Source organism: Ceratina calcarata, unplaced genomic scaffold (genome assembly GCF_001652005.2).
Source record: "Ceratina calcarata isolate Rehan_Ccalc_2016 unplaced genomic scaffold, ASM165200v1 scaffold92.2, whole genome shotgun sequence".
NCBI lineage: Eukaryota > Metazoa > Arthropoda > Insecta > Hymenoptera > Apidae > Ceratina > Ceratina calcarata.
This window is the reverse complement of record NW_017180576.1, coordinates 74,658-97,664: the sequence shown is the minus strand read 5'-3', so window position 1 is coordinate 97,664 and position 23,007 is coordinate 74,658. Positions and strand designations below refer to the sequence as shown.

At 43.8% G+C, this 23,007-nt stretch overlaps 1 protein-coding gene across 2 annotated transcripts in view; it reads left to right on the top strand.

Moving 5' to 3' along the window:
• Positions 1 to 23,007, top strand: part of LOC108631615 (uncharacterized) — a 34,946-nt gene that overhangs the window by 1,874 nt on the left and 10,065 nt on the right. The window contains exon 1 of one of the 2 annotated variants that reach the window (XM_018035664.2): positions 19,060 to 19,970. The exons of the other annotated variant lie outside the window; for it this stretch is intronic. The gene's annotated coding sequence lies outside the window, so the exon portion shown is untranslated. Of the gene's footprint in view, positions 1 to 19,059; positions 19,971 to 23,007 lie in introns of those variants that run through there. 2 annotated transcript variants of the gene reach the window in all.

Below are 23,007 nucleotides of genomic sequence, written 5' to 3'. Positions count from 1 at the left end.
TAGAGACTATTTTACTAACAAATGAAACGCAACCTTCGCCGGGTCTTATCATCGGATCGAAAGGAAACGCCACCGTCACCTTGTTCCCTCGTTCATTATTACCACGCGCACGTTGCCCACCGGCGACTCCTCCTTTCGGTTATCGCGGATCCTTGTAAATTATTCCATGTGTGTAACGCCAAGACGGATGTCCTTTAACTTATGGATATTGGTGACGTTCCTCCGGCGTGAGCCATCTCGGCAACGTTTGACGCAGTTCGCCTGCATAAGACAGAAACGTCTTAATTATAATCGAAATTATCTGGCACCCTCGCCAAATGAATGCCGTATCGTTAACGAACTGCCAAGTGCTTTCCGAACGCGACGCAGATTAACTATTATTTGAACTGTTTAATTGAAATGTAACGTCCTGCATGTAAATCTCCTGCACTTCGTTCCAACGTCGATCTTCGGTTCGCGTATCGATCGAGGATAGACCGTGACACGAATCGAATCGACTCGCTCGATGACATTTTACTAGCCGATTTTACGCTTTCACGGGGATGCGGCCAAGAGATCTTCGCTCGATCGGAGAACGCGTTCCGCGTTTCCTACCGCGAAGACTTATAAAAAATTCGCATCCTCGATTGACTTCCGCTACTTTCATCGATGATCCCGACGCGAATCGATTCCCTCGAAACGAATCTCCTTCCATTCACGTTGTTCGTCTTTGACGTTCGATATCTCATTTTGTATAGGAACAAATGTACATAAATCGGAGATGACGTATGTAGTTCTAATGAAGTTTATTGATACGCGTTAATATTCGCAATTTCGATGGGGCATTGGCCCAGCGTCTACCCAAGAGACGTTCACGTGTCTACGGTTCGTCGTATCCTCGGGAGTCACGGTAATTCTTAATTGAACGCGGCCTAGAAAGTGGAAAAGTATCGTTTAGAGCGCTATTATGTTACACGCGTCACGGGTAAAACGTTTTCCCCCACGGTTCGGTCGCACGTATCAAAATTTTCATCGACCAGCGACAGCTGAGCGTGTCGAACGACTCGTGTCTTTCTCGCGACTGGGGGGATAATAAAGATCCATAGAACGATATCGTCGCGTGCACACGCGTGACGTAACGGTGTATAGTGTTACGTTGTTAATTGAAAGTGAGGCTTCTCTTTCATCTTTCCAACATAGGGATCGTCTGTACAGTGGCTAAGAAAATTGCCATTGTGTTTCTTTTAACGTTTTAAAGAGAATCGAGCTGATATCGTAAAACGTATTATGTCACAGATAGAATACGTCTATTAGTCATCGCTTTAAGCACTTTTCTCTCTCATGTTTGTCCGTCAAAAAATGATTCGAGCACCTCTAATTTGCATAGTTCCAGGATTTATTAACGCTAAAACTACCGGCCCCTCTTGATAGATCTAGTGTCTAAATTAAATCACAAATTAAATCTCGTGAAACATACATGTTCATAATCATTTCTGTATCGCACGCTTCAATTGAAGTTCGTCGAACATGAATGTTTCTTTGGTAATCGGCAATCGGTGAAGACAATAGAAAACGAAAGCGTTGTTATCTTTCTGTTCCACTATCTCGTTAACCTGTTAGCGACCGAACAGGGAATCGAGTACGTGGAGCAAAGTGTAAAAGCATGAACCCGAAGATAAATATAGGGAATAGGAAGTGTTAAAAGTTAAAACCGATTCGCTCCTCTTTGCTTTCTCCGAAAGACCTTTCGTACGCGCGAAAGCGACGCGACATTCTGCTCCTAGAATTCCTTTCTCGTCGCTCTCGACTCGAACTGTAGCGAGGAAATCATATTTACTCGTATCGTATCCTTTATCCTATCACCGTCCTGTATCATTATTCCACATCACCGTTGCATGTGCTTACGTGTACACTTCCGTTCGTGAGCTTTTACGATGCATTGGAAAACATGCAGGACCCATCTATCGTATGGTTACGATTACATGCTTTTTTTAATGATTTAATTGAATCATCGAATTGAAATAGCCTTCGATGGATAATAGTTTGAAATGTTAGTCGGATCTTTTTATGAGCAGCAATTATTCAGATGTGTTCTGAGACTTATGGTGTGACACATGACATGCCACGGTGATACGATACTATCATTAAAAAAAAATTAATTCCTTCTAAAAGGATATTATCCCATAAAAGGAAGGCGAATTATTCTTCGTGGCAAGGCGATAGAAAGACAAATCACCTCGTTCACCGTTTAATCACCTCCCATCTTGTATTTCCATTCTTTCAATTCAATTAAATGACTCATCGGCGATCCAGACCTGCGAACGTTCGACTCTAATTACCTTTAAATATGCTCGCGCAATCGTTATCATCGCCAATTAAGGTTTTCGGCATACTTTCTCAAGCTATTCTCGAGAAGCGTGTCATTTTATATGGAGGATCGATTAGCATTCGATTTAGAGGCATTCGTCCGACCGTTCATATCTTCGCGACGCCATAAACGTGCGAGAATCGTGTTTGCGAAAGTGGAAGAGTCGCGCAAGAATTTCGTTCGCGCACCTTTTTCAGGTGTTATATAGGCGAGTTGCGTAAGTGCTCGTTCAGAGATCACCGGTTTGCGTTTATCTATGAGAAATCCGTTTGGCCAGCTGCCTTCGACGCGTTCGCACGTGATTCGATTGAAGAGGACGTGTCCTAGACATCATACGTGCTTCTTCACATGCCCAAGCCGAGACCAGCCTCTGCGTGACAAACGAATGTTTCGTTCGTGAGGCTCGGATTCGAATCGTAGCGCATCTCCACTCTTCTTAGAACCAGGAATGGTTAACGCGGTGTAACTCGTTCACTTCGTTCGACATTTAATATCTCGAAATCGGCGCGCGGCAACGCCGAGGCTTCTACGATTAAACGGCAATCATCAATTTCCGGCAATTGTAACGAGATAAATCAACAGATGATCGCGCGCATCCAACTTTCTGTCGTTACCGGGGTTCGCGAAGGATGCAGAATTATATAACGGGACCGCGTTATTCGCCGCAATTATCCTGTTACGTTGCGCAACCTTGTTACTCCGTTTTAGGGTAATCTTCCAGCTCGGCCAGCTGATCTAAATCGCTCTCGAACGAAACAACAGTTCTTTCGTTAAACACGTATAGTTCTTACTGCATCGTTCATCGACGATTTTACATGCTATTCCATAATAGAAATTAACACACGTCTATATACTTAAAAATGTTTCGTGTGTCGTGTGTGAAGATTTTGCAATCTTCAAATTGCAACGAGGTCCTGAATAATTAGCTATGAGGAAACAAACGAATCGCAGTAACTTTTATAAATTCCTATGTTTGGAAGTATGCAACGACAGTTTGTTCATGGCTGAAGATTAATTTATGTGGAGGTTGAAAATTTTCGTGAACAGCGACGAGCTAGTCGAGAAAGTAGACGAAGGATCGTGGTGAAAGAGAAAGGCTGTGGGAAAGGATGTGTAGCAGAACGAGTGGCAGTCGTTCCATGGTGCATCAGCATAGTGACCTTTCGTCGTTACGAAACGCTTGATACTCAGGCCTCTGGTTAGACCCTGTTCGATACCGATTCCGCTACGTCGCGTCGGTGGCTTGCGAAACGCGAGGCCTCTTCTCTCTTACCATCTAGCAATTAGACTCGAATTCGACGTCTTTGCCTTGTAACGTCGTTAACAGAGGTTTGATCGCTCAACGATGGGAATACGTGGCTTTAAGCGTGACTAAAACTCGCTTTTTGTGAACATTCCTCCTTGCATCTTTCGTTATGCGACGAGCCTGGCTTTTGGACGATTTAATTATTTTATGCTAGCACGTAGAACTGGTCCTCCATTGAATTATATCTGATGTTCAAGAGGATCCGTTTAACATTGCAGTCTATTTATCTGATCGCATTGATACACGGACCACTGCCCGTTTGGTCATTGATTGTTTTCTATTAACCGTTTTACGTCCACAACAGACGTCGCCTATATTCGAACAGCTCGTTTCGTACATCCACGCGTTACCACAACGCTACGGTCGCTGTTTAAATCGTGTAATCGATGTGCGCTCGATAAGACCCGCGATTCACGTACACACGCTGCGTTCTATTTTTGCGTCGCGAACGTATAAAACAGGTCTCTCGTGAAATATCAGAATATCTCAGATAAAATTCGATTACGCTTCACGATGCGTTCGAAGATTTATGAGTCTGATCGTATTTTATCAGAAGCGATAGAAGTGTCCAAAACTCCGTAGGCCATTTGTCAAACGTGGAACATCCAAAGTCATATCTCGTACAAGTCCACTCACGGTTCAAGTACAGGTGAACCGAAACAGTTGTAACCTCGTTAGTCGGTATTCAAAGTGTCGTTATAAGCCGACGTTGTTATTCATCACGCTTCGAATATCAGTTTTCCCTGGCCCAGAAGCTTATTATACGCGATTTACTTCTGCTTAACGACGATCGTTCATTCGAAACGGACAGAACACGTTCGCAGGCCATTCGTCTCAGACTAATTAGTTCTTCGGAATGAACTCCGATTATTCTACTGGAACGGAAACGATGATAAAGCTCTTCTCGGAAGCTTGTAAAACCGGTAACGAATCTCCGATGATCGTATATTAAGCAACTGTTATAAAATTGGATCGACAGAAACGATCTGATCTTTATAACACTCGTAACTGTGAAATCAACTATTGTTCTAGTGATGTCAAAATGAATAGTGGTAGCTGGTATAAAGATCGATTCACGTTCAATCATAAGTAATACGAATGGAATTTTCATAAGTATATTCCGTCTCGCAACACTTTAAGACCAGGTATTGTTCTAGCGATACGGAAATCGATAAGTCGATCATTGAATCTGAATAAAAGAACAATCCATTTGTGCACGTGTCCATGAAAATATTATTCTCGTATTTCTATCAACGTTAGTCTCTATCGACGTACAGTCGCCAATACCGCAGTTAGTAAGAACACATTTAAGGGTGTATTGGCTATACAGTCAATCCCAAAAGTTTATGCACTTTAGAAACGCTTTTTTTAAAAAGAAATCGTACGTCGGAAGAACATTGCTAATAATAAACAACAAAAAAAAATTTTCGATTTTTCCGAGATTTTTCCAAGGGGTACCCCTTCAGATTTCGCGAAATTTTCGTTTTTTGCCCATAACTCCCGAACGGATGGACGTAGGGGGGCGTATTTATGCTCATTTTGTAGAGGACGACGAGATCTACAACTTCTGTATAAAAATTTTTCGCTAGCGTCAATGGTTTACGAGTAATTTGCAAAAAACTGTTTTTTCGTTTTTCGTCAATAACTCGTTAAATATTAGTGCTAGCGAAATATTTTTACATGGAAATTGTAGATCTCGTCGTCCCCTACAAAATGGTCCTAAAATTTCCCCCCTAAGTCCATCCGTTTGGGAGTTATGGGCAAAAAACGAAATTTTTTTCCAAAAGTTCGCTGTTTCGACGCTGGGATGGTCGGATTTTGTCAACATCAATAAAATGCCAAATAATCATACGTAACTCGTTAAATTTCGAAGTTAGAAGAAAAAGAACTTTTATTTAAAGCATGCTGATGACATATACGTGTATTTAGAGAACAAAATTTTCGCCAGCGTCAATACTTAATTGGATATTTCCTTCTATACTATTTAGCACGTAGCTATTTATTATTAGCATTATTCTTCCGACGTCTGATTTCTTTTTAATTATAGGAAATGTGTTTTTGTAAGGTACATAAACTTTTGGGATTGACTGTATAGCCAATACATCCTTAAGGTTGTACGAGCCGTACGATCTGTGCGAAAAGTTTAAGATACGTAATAAAAAGCTGTGTCCAATATTTGAAGTAACGAACTTCGAGAAGAAATGATAATTACAGAGGTCTGTCATTGGACAAGAGAATTGAAGATGTGATAACTTTTTTAATAGGGTCGCAAAATTTCTAAAATTTTGTACAGTTTGTCAATGTTTCGTCGTTGTTTTCACGTAAGGGTTTATGCAACCTTAAGTAAAGTATAAGTAAATGAACCACGTCGGTGGTTAACTTGATTTTATGATACCGCGAACGAGCCCGCGAGCGCGTACTTTCCTCAGCATCGAGGCTGGAGATCGTACCGAAAAGCGGTTCTCGGACGTAGAACGACCTTGGCTCGCGTTACCATCGACGGCCACGATTTCCTGCTCCGCCGCTCGTTTCAACCGCTTCCGTCCGCCCCGACGGGATTTCATTCCGCCTTACAGGCCTTGGAAACGATCGTGCTCGATTCCCGAGGTGATTCACCTCGAATCCTGAACTCTAGACTCGTGGAATGTGATCGTTCACCGTGGAATTTAGGTTTCTCTCGAATTTCGCCAACGGCTGAACCGGTCAAACGTTGCGCGAAGTCTAAGTTCTATTCGCGCAACGTTTGACCGATTTCGTCCGACTTAGATCGAACCCACCTCGTTCTACTGGAACTGAACGAGTTCTATTGCCGTTTAAACAATTTTACAGCTTTTATGATACGAGGAACAGATTCGAAGCAGTAGATTGTCGACGATATCAGAGTCAAGTGTATCTGAAAAAGCATAGTTTTCCGTTGTTAGCACACGGTATCGTCAACGAGCGTGACAGCGGGTCAGACTTATAGCCGATCGCGAGTCGACACGGGCGTTAAACTCGTCGGTCAATGGGAGTGACCGTTTTGAAACGGAGCGGAGGAAAATCGATAGGTACGCGGCCGTAAGCCGAGCATGACAAATTCGTCGCGATTGTTTCAAATGTTTAAACGACGGTACGACCGACCGGATAACTGACCGCGACTGTTCGCGGTAAATAGAAAATTCCGCTCGTTAGAGGGTCGTTGGAACGATGGGTTTTCCAGGCTGGTGATCGCTTGTTTAAACTGCTCATTAATTTCATGGACCGACGGGGCGGTCGCCCGGTCTCTGCGAACGCGTTCACGCCGATATGTAGACGGACAGAATGAATTGAAACGTGGTGAAAGTTCATCGCGTAATTTTTAACGGCTGTGTACACTTTCGCTGAAAAGTGAAAAGAATAATGATCGGTCGATGAGTTCTCGAAAATGTTCTATCCTCGAGAACGCGTGAAACGATCGCACGAAGTCGTCCGAGGTACCAACGACGTTGCAGGAGCAGTGACAATTGATTTTTCATTTATTTCGTCTTCATTATTCCACTATGAAAATGCGTCGAAATTGTTCTCGTTTCACTTCACGTCTTACTGGCAGATCGAAGTGATGGTACATCCCGTCCTCGTGGAAAATTCGAACAGCTAACCTTTCCCACAACGTCGACTCACCTTCAATGTGCGATCTATAGCTCGCGGATCAACTTTTACGTAGCTACGCGTTCATCGGTCAGCTAGTTTTACAATCCGCGAAGCGCGTGATCTTTCGAGGCTGGATAAAGACGGTGGTGGCCTTTCAAGGCCGTTTCCCTCGCCACCGCGGTCCGTTTCGCAATCGCGCTATAAATCTCAACTTTTATCCGACGATCGTGTATTCTCCGACTCTAATCAACGCCGACAATCGAATTTCCAAACCGCTCGCGATTTATCGTAATGCTCATAGAAAAATTTCTAAAACTTAATGTCGAAAGAGCAAGGAAACTACCGATTTATCATTGAGAGTGCACGACCAGAGGTATCTACACGGTGTTCCGTAGCAAATTGCTTCATGCAAACGACTGTCATTCTCATATACGTTCATAATGATTTTTTTTTAAATCGAGCTGAGTAATTTTATAATAAAGTTACGAAGCTTCGGACAAACTGTAATTGTCCTACAGATACGTGGTCAGAGAGGAGAGTAGAAATTCGTTTAATTTCAGTTGCAATGAAACACACTGTGCGATTTGCCAATCCGGGTACAATAATTTTGCCACGGTTGCAAATGTCTAGCGTAGAAAGTAACGCTTTCTCCATTCGTCTTCGAGCGATTTTTTTAGCGATGTCAGATACAGCCTCCGCTGTTTCGTTGTCCCCTACGCAAACACAAAAGATAAGATTGACGATTAGCGTAGAAGATGTACGAGGGATGCTTCAAAGGATTATTCATTTCGTTAATCATCGTACGGTGCACCGATGCGAGTATTATTATTTTTTGCTTTCTATAAATAAATCGAGACTCGTTATGCGCTGGGAGAAGGTGAAAAGATGAAATACCATCGTATGATAATGATAATGATCGAATCGTGTCGCATACGCGCCGACGATGCGCGGAATACAAATTAGTAGCGTGGAACTCGGCAGTTCCAAGTATATATATACGTCGTGAAGTTTAGCAGCTGTTAGCTCGGGAAGATTGATGGATTCGAGTAGCGTTGTAACGGATGAATTAGTTTCGCTAAATACAGTTTTCCCGATAACCACATACGTCCATACAGTAGCGCATTTGTATCAGTCTTCCGCTCACGGAGTTTTCTGCTCTCGACCCCAGCAGGGGTCTGACCCGTACTCTTCACCCTCGCTTACGCACAAAACACCGGGCCCGCTGAGCGTCACCCAGCTTTTACACACTATTCCTTATACCTCGTACTTTTTACCCGGACGGAATACGGAAGCGGAAAACTCAGTGTGAAAAGGCCATAACGAGTCCCGCGTGGCACGTAGCTGCACCGGCGACCGTCAAGATGGAAATTCTCAGCCGAATATAATCACCGTTTTTCCGTATCAGTTTTCACCGGTCTAATCGCTCGATCGGTGTCGCTGACTTTAGAAATCCAGCCAGTCCAGATGCGGATGATGGATCGGCGAGCTGACTTTCGAGGGGCAATGTCCCTCGTGCATACGATACGGTAATTAGTTTCGCGAGAGCAAACGTGATCGAATCGAAGCTGCGAATTATGTTATCAAATATTACGATATCGCGTAAACTGTTGGATGCTGAACGTATCTAATATACTGCGGATCGTAACTATAAAATCGAGCATCATTAAACTAATGCCAGCATCGATATATAGTTTAATCTCGATTAAGTAGCTGGTTTCCACTTTTTGTACACTTCTCGTTGCTACCTGTTATTTTATTATATATGGTGAGTCGATGAGGACGGTCATAGGAAACTTTGTTCTCGTTTGAGCATGTTTTACGACGCATCCTTCGGCTTCGGCAGAGTCTTCATTCATTCGAGGAAGTATACTCGTTCGTCTGAAAGAGTTTTAGTGAGATCGGTGAACGGTGGATCGTTCAACGTGAACGTTTACATCGACACGGTGTATATTTTGTAATACAAAAATCGTGACACGTAGTGTATGAGAGTCGGACACGGTAATTCATGTATGCGTGCTCGCGACTACCGGTTTTCGCTTAAGTTCTAACAGTCCTCGTGGTTTTTTTCACGCACGGTTATACGGTATATCGGTGAGAATGGAAAAACATCGCCGACGACGATTCGCATCCTCCCCGAGATGTTGCATAACGGAATTGTGCCGGTCCGATACAATTACCAGAAACAAGTAGAACATCCGCAGCAAACGTTTTTGCTCGGATCCCGCCCGTTCGCATCCGCGGCCAGGCCTTTTAATACCTCCGTTGGCCCGTTATTGACCCGGCCCTCGATAATCACGCGAAATATCCATCGCGTCCTGCCCTGTTATCTAACGTCCGAGGCAAAATCGAAGAAACGAAACGCGCGTTAAGTAGTCGGTTTTAGGAACCGTTAGAAATCCTCGTTTCTCGGTATTCCATTTATTAACCGCTGATCGCTCGTCACCCTTGACTCATTTGCGCCGTGCACGACCGCTCGTTAATAAAAATTAATGAAATATTTCACGTAATATTCGATACGATCTTTCATACAATGACTGACACGATGATTAACGAGTGGCTCTCGTATTTTATCGAACAAAAGTCTCTACGCTGGATTCGGAGCATTGTTTGAAAAACAATTACGGAGAAAATAACAGAAACTTAAACACACATCGAGGAATACTTTCTAGTGTTAATTTACTTAGTCTTACTTCGAAACTCGCTAATTCCAGATCTCGAAACCCGAAAGTTGCTAACTTCCGCGTTCGACTGATAATCATCGATCTCACGTAGATAATTTCGAATAAAAACGACAGCGTCTTTCGAAAAGTATCTCCCGATGTGAAAGCGGTTTATGGCCCACGTTCGTTGCACTCTCCGTGCACAAATCTCTCTTGACGAGAGCAGACCGCGTTCGACGTTCCTCTTTCTTTGATCCACGCGTCAATTTTGCTTACCGCTAGGCCCCACATTTTTACGCGAGACGAAGCGTGTGTGATGTTAATTGAAACAACTCGAATCTGCCTCGAATTCTAATACGGTAATTTACGTAAGGGTAACGGGACGACGACGCGACGAGGAGTCTGGAAAGAAACGACTTTCGCTTTGCGTAACGCTTCGATCGAGAAATTCGTGGCGAAAATCCGATTGTTACATCTCCCCGTTCACGAAATAGAGCCGCTTTCTGGATGCAGTTACGTAGCTGAGATTTCTGATCCGGCTTGTTTATACGATAGGATTTTATTGAATAAAAGTTAATCGTGAAATTCATCCCAGATTACATTTTCTACATCGACATTTATCATATATTACATTATTAATCGGTAAACAATCGTAATTACGTGAAGTAGCTACTAGTTCCCGAAGAAGAGATCCAATTCTTGTTTTCGAACTGTTAACAATCACACGTTCGATACGCAATCGATAACGAGATTACGTGGAATTGCCGAACAGAAATTAGAATTAAAGCAACATCGATTGAGATATGAATGATCCAATGGATTTTGGAGATGATTGTTATTAAAAAATGTCGAGGTGTTCGCTTCGTGGAAAGCGTGACAGCTTGGAATCGAATTGTACATCGGAGCAGTAACGTCGCCTGTCTCGAAATGAAAGTGAACCAATTTCTAATCGGCCGCACCGTTCCAGCAGGTCGAGAAGCTGAAACGCATACATCCTCCTCCGTATCACGGTTCACGGACCGGGCGAACGAAAGAAGAAAGGAAGAGGCGCGAGCGATAGCGCAGGGAAGTAGAAGGAGCGGAGGAGGTTTGCTTGCTTGCACAATGACCCTCTCAGCAAGAAATGTGCACTGTCGCGCATACTAATGGGGGATCGTTTGTTCTCGAATCACTGATACTTTTCCACCTATTTTCTTGTGCACCCGGCGACTGCCTCCGTTTCCATTTAAAACAGAGTGAAAAGAACAAATGAAAGTCGAGCTTCGATTTCTGTGGGAAATGGGATTTCGTCTCCTTCACGACGAAAAATTATCGTTTCTATAATTGTTTTCATTATATCGTACGGTATGCACGTTTGTGTTTAGTATGAACTTAATGTCGTATAATGGGTTTTGATGCAGGCACGGTTAGTGACTCTCTTTCTCGAGACTCTACTCGAACCACTTCTATTTGCAAACTCAATTAATGCATGCAATTAATGTATGTTTTATTACGCGCTGGTTTCTGCACGCTTCGCACGTAGGTGGGTCTGTTTTTCCACCACGTGGCTACGAGCTATTTTTACATCGCCCGTTCCGGGTCTCTCCGACCAACCGTGCTCTTTTCTTACAAAATCGTTTCTCCGCAATCAGAAAGTTGATCGAGTATACGTTCGCGTCGATTCGCCTCGTGAGGACCATCGATTGATCGTCCCTTTAATTCTATCTCGTGTGAGCGCGTCTGTCACAAAAAAAGAAAGTACCGTGCGCCAGTCGTTGTTGGAAAGTTGAGAAAAATTCACGGTTCAGAAGGCAAGCTGTACGCATGATTTTCATTAACCTACTTGATTCCGGCAGGCCTCGATCGAGCACCGATCCGGTAGACCTCGATCGGGTCTCTTGCCTTGCCATCGTCCGAGTTAATGAACGACAATGTAACTTCGACTATTCCACTTATTATTATACGTTACGCTACTTCGTTGTTGAATCCAATTATTATCGATAACGTGCGTTGCCGTTTCGCTCCACATACTCGTTTCACACACCTGTAACGAGCCATTGTTAAACACGCGGCGACCATAGACATCGAGAACCAGTCTTGAGGCTCGGTCGTTTGGTCAAGTCTCGTGAAATGAAGATGCCAGTCTCTTCTTCCGTTCGTTTATTAATCGAACTCGTTAGATAGACAGAAAATCCGTGCGATTCGTTACGTTTGACGACGAACCCTGAATCCTCAGGCCCAGAGAAGCGATTACTCAACTGTAGTGAACGATCGCGGAAGTTCGATTGATTCAAATCACGCGATTCCGAAATGTTAAATGACGAAGGCGGACAGAGTAATAAGCGAAAGTTCCGTTTCGTCTCTAGTTGGAAAAACTGGCCAACTCTTTCTATCTGATATTTCGCATCTCGTGTTCACGTCGAGCGTTTCTTTTTTACATTGACAAACGTTTGTACGTGGGTTATGCGCAGTACAATCCTTAATTTTATTCAGAAGAAACTCGGTAAGAGCCGGCGGATGCTTCGCTCTTAATCTCCGACTTCTCGAATTAGTAGCTCGGCAACGCGACCATCTGCCGTGTTATCTCGCGATCTCTCCGGTTGCGATTTCGAATGCGATTTAGAAATAGTCGGTGGTTGTATTCGCACGAATCGCGGGGAACTCTTATCCGAGGATGTGATCGGTAGAACTCAGAGATAACGAGAATCGATAAAATTGACTATAAATAAAGATCGAAGAGTACTTTCTCACAATCGGCGTAAATTTTGATAACTCTGATAAATTGCAACAATGATATCGAGCTCCTAACCGACGTGTTTTTTCTTCGCCCAATAACGATCGCGTGATTACGTCGTGACTTGTGAACGGTTCCGCAGTGTAGCTCCGAATTCCTCGCGAAATCCAACAGTTGCTTCGTTTCGAGTGCGCCCGAGGATTCAGGATTCTGCTTTTCCTTCCGTTCGTTTCGTTCTGAAATTTTATTTTCTCCACGCTCGGGAATTGGGACAGAGTGACCCCGCCAGACGTGAGTACACGTTTCCATACGTTTACCGAAAGAACTTATAATTGTTTTTAACAGGGGGAACGTGTAAGAGCAAAATGCGATCGTATTTCTCTGCGATCGAACGTACGACGGATTGAAACGTTGAAAAACGAGCTGTCTCGTGTCGGCTCGATTGGCGGAACGAGCCTCTCCGCGGCGTTAGATAATAGTTCGGCTTGATTGGTGCACCCTCGTCCCCTTTTCGAATCATTATTTATAGAGTGGAACACGTACGCCGGTATTTTTCCTTCTTCGCTTCGCACCGTCGAGATTCTAGATCGTGTCAAAGGTCACGTACGGCGTGTACGAAACTCAATTAAATCCTTGGAACATGTATTACCGTAGACAAGAATCCGTCGTGATCGATCATTGCATCGATCAGTCTTCAAATATTTATTAGTCGCGTGTCATGAGAGAACGACCGAAGTTTTCGAAGACCATTCGGAGTCGAGCGAAGTTCAGATTTACGGAGTCGGTACTTACAGAGTATCCCGTAAGAAGTTACTGGCAAAGCGATCAGTATTCTTATGTACGTTAATGAAAAAGATATGCCTCTCGTTCTACCGTGAAATCGCGCGTGAGACCGTGTCGACGTCGATTATTTAAAATAAAATCTGTGAAGCCTTAGATAATTATCCGCGTGTCATAAAAACAGGCATTCGTCTACTTTTGACAATTTCCTACGGAACACCTCGTAAAGGCAAGCAGTTTATTTTCTCTGTCCCGTTACCGTGGATTCATCTAGGAAGCGACGGTTTATCAAACTTGCACGGCTGGGAGAAATCGTTGCTAAATAATATACATGTATTCGAGGCACGCATTATCGTCTTTCGCGAAGCGTGGATCTGAAGCGGAAGATCGGCCGGATGCCGGATAATTGACAGAAGAACAAGAAGAAGAAGAAGAAGAAGAAGCGCCCTGGGTAACGTTATCGATGACATAATCCAGTGATAGCTACTCCGTACGACTATTACTCGTAATAGGTACCTCTGCCAGCGAAACAGTCTGTAATTTCCGGTTTTGTCAATCGCAACGGTGCACCGCACTGCTTTTCTCTCTGTCGCCATACGCTGAATCTACGCGCTGGGTCCACGCGGTTCTGACAGAGTGGACAACTAGGAAATCTGTCGAAACGATAATTGTGACAACCGTGGCCCGATTTCGAGCCAGCTTTCATTTTCCTCTGGAATTCGATTCTTATTCTGGAATTTCGTTTTTTTTTCTTAATACAAACGTCTATGCGTTTCCATCTCATGTCCCTCTTCGTGAGCCACGTAAATGCCACTTGGCGTTCTTGCACCAAGTCGGAGTTAGGATTATTTTTCTATTAAATTGAGATCGATGGGCTTTCGGTCGACGAGTTCATTGGACGAACGACCCCGGGGATAGCGGATGGCTTCGCGAAAGGACGGTGAAAAAAGCTGCATGGCGGCAGAAAATTTGGGTCGGTGCGATGGCCAAGAGCAAGTAAAATTAAGGTCGCGAAAGGAGGCACGCCAGCTGTTGCGTAAAACGCGAGTATGTAACACTTTTGGCAACAGATGGTCGAACGGTATTAACCTTTTAACGGTGATCGACGGGCATACTTATATCGTCGAGAAACGAATTACCTCGTGCCGAGAAAATTGAAACTCAAAGACGACAAACGCATTTGTTCGATTAAAATGAATAATTCGCGTAGGCAGTAGCTGTTCAAACCCAAACGAGGACGGAGCGGACGATACAGGATTTGTCTTGTAATTTTGCTAGCGCGTTTCATACTTCGGCTGGCCTAGGTCTGGGTCTAGCGAGCCTCTTCCAAGTAGACTGGCTCGGGGGTCTAGGTCACGTCCAGTTCGAGACTGGACTCGCTTCGGGTTACGTCTACTTGGCCCGAGTCAGGCGGCTGAGTTACGATCAAGTCCGGTTCGAATTGGGTCTTACTCCGGTCTGGGTCGACTCCGATCCAGTTCGGCCAATGCCACTTTTGAAGCTGCATCCACTTAAAATTATTCCAGAATCGCCCGAGTCAAGTGTACGAGATTCCATACGAGATGCACGTGAAACAGTGCTGTTTCAATTACATTATAAAAAATAGCAAGATTCCTGTATCGCAGTATTGAAACGGTAATAGAAATTCATATCGCTGCAAAAGCTTGGGTATGAACGTCTGCAGTGTGATTATTATCATGGGAGAAGGGTGGAAACCGCGAGATCGGATCACAGACTTTATACGGAATTATCATTTTTATTATTCCGATGACCCGTTCGCCAACGAAGAAACAGTCTATTAAAAGAGTTCGCTCCTCGGCGAATAACGATCCTATTACCCTGCTGATTACTCGGGACATGGGATTCTAGGATTCGCTTTAACAGTTCAATGGATCGTTATGCGCTCGGTTTTCGCGTGAATCGCGTTCTTCTCGGAACACTTTCGAGCCAGACGGACGTCCGGCAGCCGCGCTACCATTACTCGCGTTGTGCTCCATAAAACTCGAATCCGCGGGGCTTTTTGCTGGGACGCCAGGGAACGTTTCAAACGGGGACCAGTCTCCCACGAACGTTCACGGGATATTAAAAATTCATACTTGGTCGCCGGGGTCTCGTTCTTCCGCGACATATATTTAAACGTCGTCGTTTCTCTCTTCGTCTGCTGGAGAAAATGTGCGCAATATGCAAATAGCATTTACATCGTCACGGTCATAAATATTACGGTAAAAATAAATGCAGACGTCTTCAACTCGTCGATCGACGACCGAGGTATAAAAAGAAAAATGTCGATACTTGGAAAATAATTATAAGAGCAGAATTCGTTGCTAATCTAGATTACGCAATCGCGATGGAAAAACTGGGCAGCTTGGATGTGCAAACTGTATAATCATACTTTCACTTTTAAAAACGAGGCATTATGTTTATCGATAAAAAACGGGTAATTATGTTGGTCGCGGGTCGGAGCGTGATCCCACGTTACAGTACGCGAACGTGCATTCGGGTACGACTAATTACTGGATTAATCAAATAGTTTAGTGTACAATTTAAAGCGATTCGATGCAGGATGTTTTGCAACCGGTTAACGATCTCGACCAATTTACTCGGAGAACATTGTTTATGGCATACATAGATATGATTCATTGAAAGAAATCATGAGACTGACCCGGAAACCGGATTCTACGACTTAACCGCGTACGGGTGAAGCGTGCCACCGATCGGATCTTCTTCTGGCTTTCGCATTTTATCAAGTCGATGAGCCGCAAGGTCGAATTTCCCTTCACCACGCACGATCGATCGCCGAGCTTCTTTCCGATCGACTTTCGTGGACGTTGACTCGAAGTTTCGTTCGTCGAATTCTGTGAACCGGCTCGGGACTTCGCATAGTCTACGCCGACTGTCCGAAATAATTGTGCGTCACGCCACGACCCTCCCGTCGTCGCGTGATCGTGCCAGGTTCCTGCAAAAACTGGCGGATCATAAGGCTTCCACGGACGGGGAGGCAGAAAATCGTGCAGCTGTCCGTTTCGTTGATCGATATTCGTCGTGCGCGACGTTGCTCGCGAGACAAAGCTGGTTTTAATGGGCACCAGGCATCGGCCCGTGCATGCGTTCGCCTGCACGCGAACGAAATATTTCAAGAGACGAGAAGTCGTTGCGTTTCGTGCGCGCGCGATTGATAATAATTCCCGAGGCCTGTTGCGTCGCGGATCCGTGCCCGCAATCTGTGCCGATCTCCTTTGGCAACAGGATGTTTAATTAAACTCCATCGCACGAATGCATTCGCGGAGAAAAACCCGTAGGGCTTCGACCGCGACTCGAGTTCTCACAAAAATCAAAATGCACTTCTGCTCGGATTCAGAATCGTGCGACTACTAGATCGTTTTTAATTACACTTGTTACTGTCTTGGTGTATCTCGAAGCACAGCCTTTCGTATCTCGTTTGTAAAAATATTCGTACGAAATATTGAAAAGTAAAAAAATGATATAGACTCTTATCTCGGCGATAAACAACATTTTTTATTTTGTCCGAGAACAATAGATCGCGATGATTCAGAGTGCATATCAATTTTTATTACGCGTTCAGCCTTACCGAGCGTGTAATTATAATCATTGGTAGTTAAACTCTACTTAATCACTCGATTATCAGTTCGTACAGTTCGCTCGGTGGTACAATCGTTTTTACATCCGCTCCAAACCTTTCGATTCTCCGTAACAACGTATCGGTATCGAAGCCTATTGATAAAACTGCGAAGGTCGTAAGGAAAGAGATATATCAAAATTCTGAAGTGTCACGTCAGCCGGTCGGTTCAGCGATGCGATTGACCAAAGCGAGAAGGAGGCCGCGCGTTGCGTGGTCGCTGGGATAGGAAATTAATTTGCATTATCGAGACTCGGAGGCTCGCTGGAACGCGGTAACAGGTATCGAGATAAATTTTATTCCACAGATTCCACCTGACGAACACCCGTTACTACTTCCAGCTAACTGTGTTCGCCTACCTCCGTCCCTATTCTCTTCCGATCGATCCCCGTTTCGCCAATGAAAGATACATTCATCGGTTCGACGTTATTAAACGTTAATTACAGGAGTCTATCTACTGGCCATCGAACGGTATCCGCGCTCGGCGTTATCGGCGTCGATTAATCGCCGTTAAGCACCTCGGATGATCCTCGTTTGCATTCGCGTTTTATTAATACTACGAGGATTGCGAAACGACGCCGCGTGCCGATCGACAGAAAAAATGTTTTCATTCTCTTTCTTCGACGATGAGTCAATTCGTCGAGGTGAACACATTTCTTCGATGGTTCTCTCAGACGCTGCGAGAACCGAGCGGTAGAATTTCAGGTTTTCGAGTATGATGGAGTTTCTTAAACTGTACAACTCGTTTCTGAGTATCTCATTCGATGCGAATTAATTAAGAGATGAATACAGTTGGGTGATTATCATTTTTCGTTTATGTTTTTATACCTTTTAGCTTGCAATAGTAATAGACCGACGATTCTCATCCGGAACGAAGCTTTTAGCATAGCTATTTAAAGTATGAAATTTAAAAAGTATTTACATTTAAACGTCATGATTTACATTCTGCTGTTAATACTTATTGCCTTGAAAGCACGTAGAACAAATTTCTTAGCACCCTTGAAACGTCGAGCGTATGTATTTTGCAATACTTCATTCACTTGTATATGTCATATGTATTTTTCACATTTTCTCTAATTGCACAAAGTCTGCAGTCTAATTACGTAGTGTAACTACTATTACATTATGTACGCATGTAACGTGTTCGTGGTTATTATGCGTTCAGGTTAATAGCCGGGAAAAGCGTACCGAGATTATAGTTATCAAAAACTTCTTTGTTCCGTGACGCGGTTGAGTAATTTTCAAAACAAACTTCTTAATAGGAACATACCGTCTCGCCACGCGCCATGAAATATTACTCGTTTCCTCCGCACTTTCGTAATTGATATTATGGACGATTTTAAAAATTTGATGTAAATAGTCAAGAGCTCACTACCGTGCAGGCGTCGAAAGATTATTCGAGGCTTTTTGCGACGATCGTTGCAAGAATTAAAAGGAGAATACTAGAAAATGTATTTCAAATAGAAATCTCTTTCATCCTTTAAACAGTGAATCGGGCATTTCGGGTTTGATATTTTGTACATCTTTTCATGCATCACTCGCAGCGTTTATATTTAATTTACGTTCGACTCCCTCGTAACTGCATGGAATCTGATCACGACTCATTGAACGATGCAACGATACGTTTTTCCCATAGAATTTCTGTCTCGTAAGCCCGTAAACATGGTCTCCACCGATTTTCTCTGTCGCTTTCGGCCCTGACTACATGGGCATAACATCCATAAACACTGCACCGCCTGATAAAGAAGCGAATCTAAAAATAGACGAGCGAATCTAAAAAGATGAGAACCGGCAGGAGGGAGGGAAGCAGCTTCGAATTCGATCTCGAGGTTCGTTCAAGTGACTCACCCTGTATATTCCCATCTGTTCCCAATGCCCATGGGGTCCACCGGGCATCTCCCTACTCGATGGACCAGTGCAGCGCGAGCCGAGTTCGCCGCCGTTCCCTCCCTTCACGTTTCCCCACCGTGGCTCGCCCGACGACCCTCGAACGGCCCCCTATTCAAAGACTTCGTCCGGCGTCTGTCGACAGTTAGTCGCGCGACGTTCAACCTGCGATGCGCGTCTTCGTTTCGTTCGCCGTCGTATTTCGCGCCCCGTGACCCTCGTCGATTCACCCCGTAGAGATTTCCCAAACGGAATTTTCCCGGTACCGTCCCTCTCGACCGTTTTCCCAAATCTGAGGAGGACTGGTGCAACAGGTCTCCACGTACGTGTCCGAGCCCCCGTTATCCGGCGGTGATGCACAATTTCGTTTCGAAGCGCGCAGCGCGATGCACCGTACGAGTTTTGGATATTTATTAAATCGTTGAGGCGTCTCGGAAGACAGAGGATTTCGTCGAACACCGGAATCGAAGAGAAATCTGTCGTCCGACGAGGCAAGAATTATTGTAGGATAAGAGTCTGGTATTCGTGGATCTGAAAAAGTGCGTAAGAGTGCACCTGTTTGGAAAATCGTGAGCCCTTGAGACAAAGAAAAGTCAGAAGAGTTCCGAGAAGAGAAAAGGTCGTGGAATTCGAGGGGGGAAAAAAATTGTGGAGGTTGCCTCGAAGGCCACGGGCTACCTGGCACAGATAATCGAAGGAGAAGAAAGTTCGGTCTGGGTGCTGCTGCATCCGGTTCGGTCCACCTTTCTGTGCTCTCGTCTGCCACGATTTCGTGTGATTCATCGATCGTCGCGAATCTCTCCTCCCACCGAACGGAAATAAGTTCGATATTTTGGTGCGATACGAGAGCGAGAGAGACAGAGAGAGGAGCGCGAATGCCAGCGGGCGGATGATCACGCGCGTTTCTTCGCGTTGGAAAACGGAAGTAATGAGAGGTGTCGCGGGTGAAGTTCCACGGTGGCGATTGAATGGAGCTATTTCGAAGCGGTCTCTTCTGCCGTCTCTTCTGCCGGACGACGCGTCCCTCTCTCGTGAGTTTCAAATTAAAATACTTACACGCGCCCTGACTTACTAGGCAGGCCCGAACGAAACGTTTATTGGCTCTCATCCGTACGAGACCGAGTTAAATTAATGACTGTGTATCGCAAAAACATACGTGAATCGTAGAAGACAAGATTAAACTGCGGAGATTTCATTTGTCAAAGTGCATTGACACCAAACGCGAGTACGAGCTTGTTTCAATGAAATTAATGAGAAAACGGCTATTTCGATATAATTCCTGTTCGATGTCGTCGTATTTCATTCAACCGTGCTTTTTGTCCATCAACTTTTTCAGTCGTACGGGATAGATTGAAAGAAGGTGATTAGCCGCGAGTCTTTCATTCTTCAGAATAATAGATCGAAGCTGGTTTAATAAAATTAGTTAAGCTGCAGTTGTTGTTATTCGATTTTCATTGTTCCATTTTAATTAACTGGCTAATGACCAAAGATCGTAGTGTACGTGTCGTAAATTCGCACGATGGAGTTGTAAAGCCGAAAGTAATTTCGGCGTTACTCGAACGTAAGAGGCTGATCGAGAGTAACGCTCTTTCTCGTGGTCAATGGGTTAATCGTGTTAAAAAGTTTGTCGACGCAGTTGATTAGGAAAATGTTGCGGCTCGCGTTAATCCGTTTTGAATAGAATTGTTCGCGCACGGTAGCAGTACCTCTTGACCTTGTTACTTTATTACGGCAATACGCAAATTGCCGTGAACACGTCACTATGATTCATTATACGGTCCAGGAAATTACTAAATTAGAACGCTACTTTCGATTTCTCTCGCTCACCAGCCGACAAGATCAGCGAGATATCGCGTGAGTCGAACAACTCCTCTCAAATATTAAACAATACTCAGTATAAAATGGAGACGTAAACTGAGAAATCGTGAACGATCTCGTGAAAACTGAGAATTTATTCGAGCAGACGAAAAATTCGATTAGCGACTGATTCGAAACAGTTATTTGTTTGTATATTTTCCGCGGTATTTGAAAGGTCTTACGTTGTTCGCTTCTTGTAAGCTCTTCTTAAATTCGTTTTGGCATTCTCTGTTAAAATACCTGCGTCGTGATCGCAGGGACGACCTGGTAACAGGCAGGATTAATTATAATACGATCGAGCGTGAAGGCATTTCCAGGCGGACAGTTCCACGGTTAAAAGCAATTGTCCCCAGAAAACTACCGTTAAAGTGATCGTGACCTCGATCGAGCTTCCATAGATTCTGTATAGATCCGCGTGTAGATCGTCTGTACGTAGAACAACCGGATCAACGATTTTCCACCAAATTTCTCGCGATCGATACGAGCTTCGTTTCAAAAAGTGTCCCAGAGGTTTTTACAAATAATTTAGAGATAGCGTTAATCGTTGAAAGGGTGAGGTCAGAACTTTACAGCCAAGATAATGGTTCGAAGATAGTCTGCGTTCGGAGATTCAGGGAAAATTTCTCAAAATGTTTTATTCTAAATACCGAGTACCACGTTATAAAATTAATGTAAATTAAATACGAGGCGAGGCCGTATGAAACAATTGCTTTTTTGTGTTATTGGGTTTGTATGGATTTTATATTTGAGCTCGTTGATTAAATGGATTATCATGCCCGAAATCCTGACACATCTTTCGAGACCCTTTGACAGAATCATCGAGGAATCGTATCAAACGACAATTCTTATCGATGCTGCATATTCTGCACGTTTCTTTTTACGGATCTGACTCGTCGGGAGTTCGAAACTCGTAAAAACCGAATGATTCAGAAGCTCTTTCGTCACTTCCATCTCTCTGTTTTTCATTCCGAACCGAACGATGAGCGTGTAACGAATTAAAAAACGTGGAATAACGATTAGAGATTCCAGCTGGCACGTGACTATTCGCGGGCTGGTGCTATGAGATACGCCGTAGATAACGTAAAAACAGCATCTTAAAACCATGACGTAAGCCAGATATCATCTGGGCGGTATTATAATAAAATGTGTAAGCGCAATCTTCGCGGCTGCTCTTTCGAAATAGACTTGTTCGACGTCGCCGAAGCGCGAATAGTTAACATGGATGTTTGACAAGAAGCCCCGAGGGTGTCTGTTGAAAAATTGCACGACGACGCCTCAGTATAAGGAGTAAGAAGAAAATTCTATACAACTTTATTTGCAAGTGACAGTACAACTTTTATTCGATGGTTTCTTCGAAATTTCGAGACAAAAAAATTTTCCAACATTTTTCCAAGGCTTCAGATTTGGAAATTAAATACCAGAGTTGAAAGGAAAATTCATAGAATCGAAGTAATTAATCGATTAGTCCTGAATTATCGTGCGATCTTTTTCGTGCGCAAAAGACAATTGTTAGCGCATTCTTTGAACTCACTGTTCTTTCTTATACTGCGACAGCGCTCCGTCGGCGATCATGTCGTATTACGAGAACGTAGCAATCATGATTTTTAATTAACACATCAATTCAACTTGAGTCAATAAGAAATGTCAAAAAGAAATGATCTCGTTTGGTTGCAAATATTTAAACATCTGATTAAACGAACGAATAAATTATTTCTGCTAATTGACCATAACTTAGAAACTAATGAGAACTGTACACTATCGATTGAAATCAGATACGTCTTTGTACAAATCGTTATTAGTCCAGAACTATTTTTTCCGCTTCGATAGTCGAGTTTCGAGCACGTGATTTTTTGGTCGATCAGCGAATGACGTAAAACGGCGAACGGGGACTTGTCCAAAGTCGCGGGACCGTACAATTTTCCCCCGTGCAGACGATGACGTGCTCGCGGACGCCAATTTAACGAGGCGTTCGCTTCCTGCGGAAGGGAACAACGGCCTGGTTTCGACGTGCCGCCGTTTAAGTATTCGCGTGTAACCCTCCTAATTGCCAACGTTACCCACTGTGCACTTACGAGCTCATTGTCCATTACCAACGATTCCTGTATTATCAAAAACAATTTACCGTCATTTAAAGATGTATAGGCTATATACTTAAACATGTTGAATTTGTTATTATAGATTCCTATTACTATTAAAAAGCTACTTGTAAAA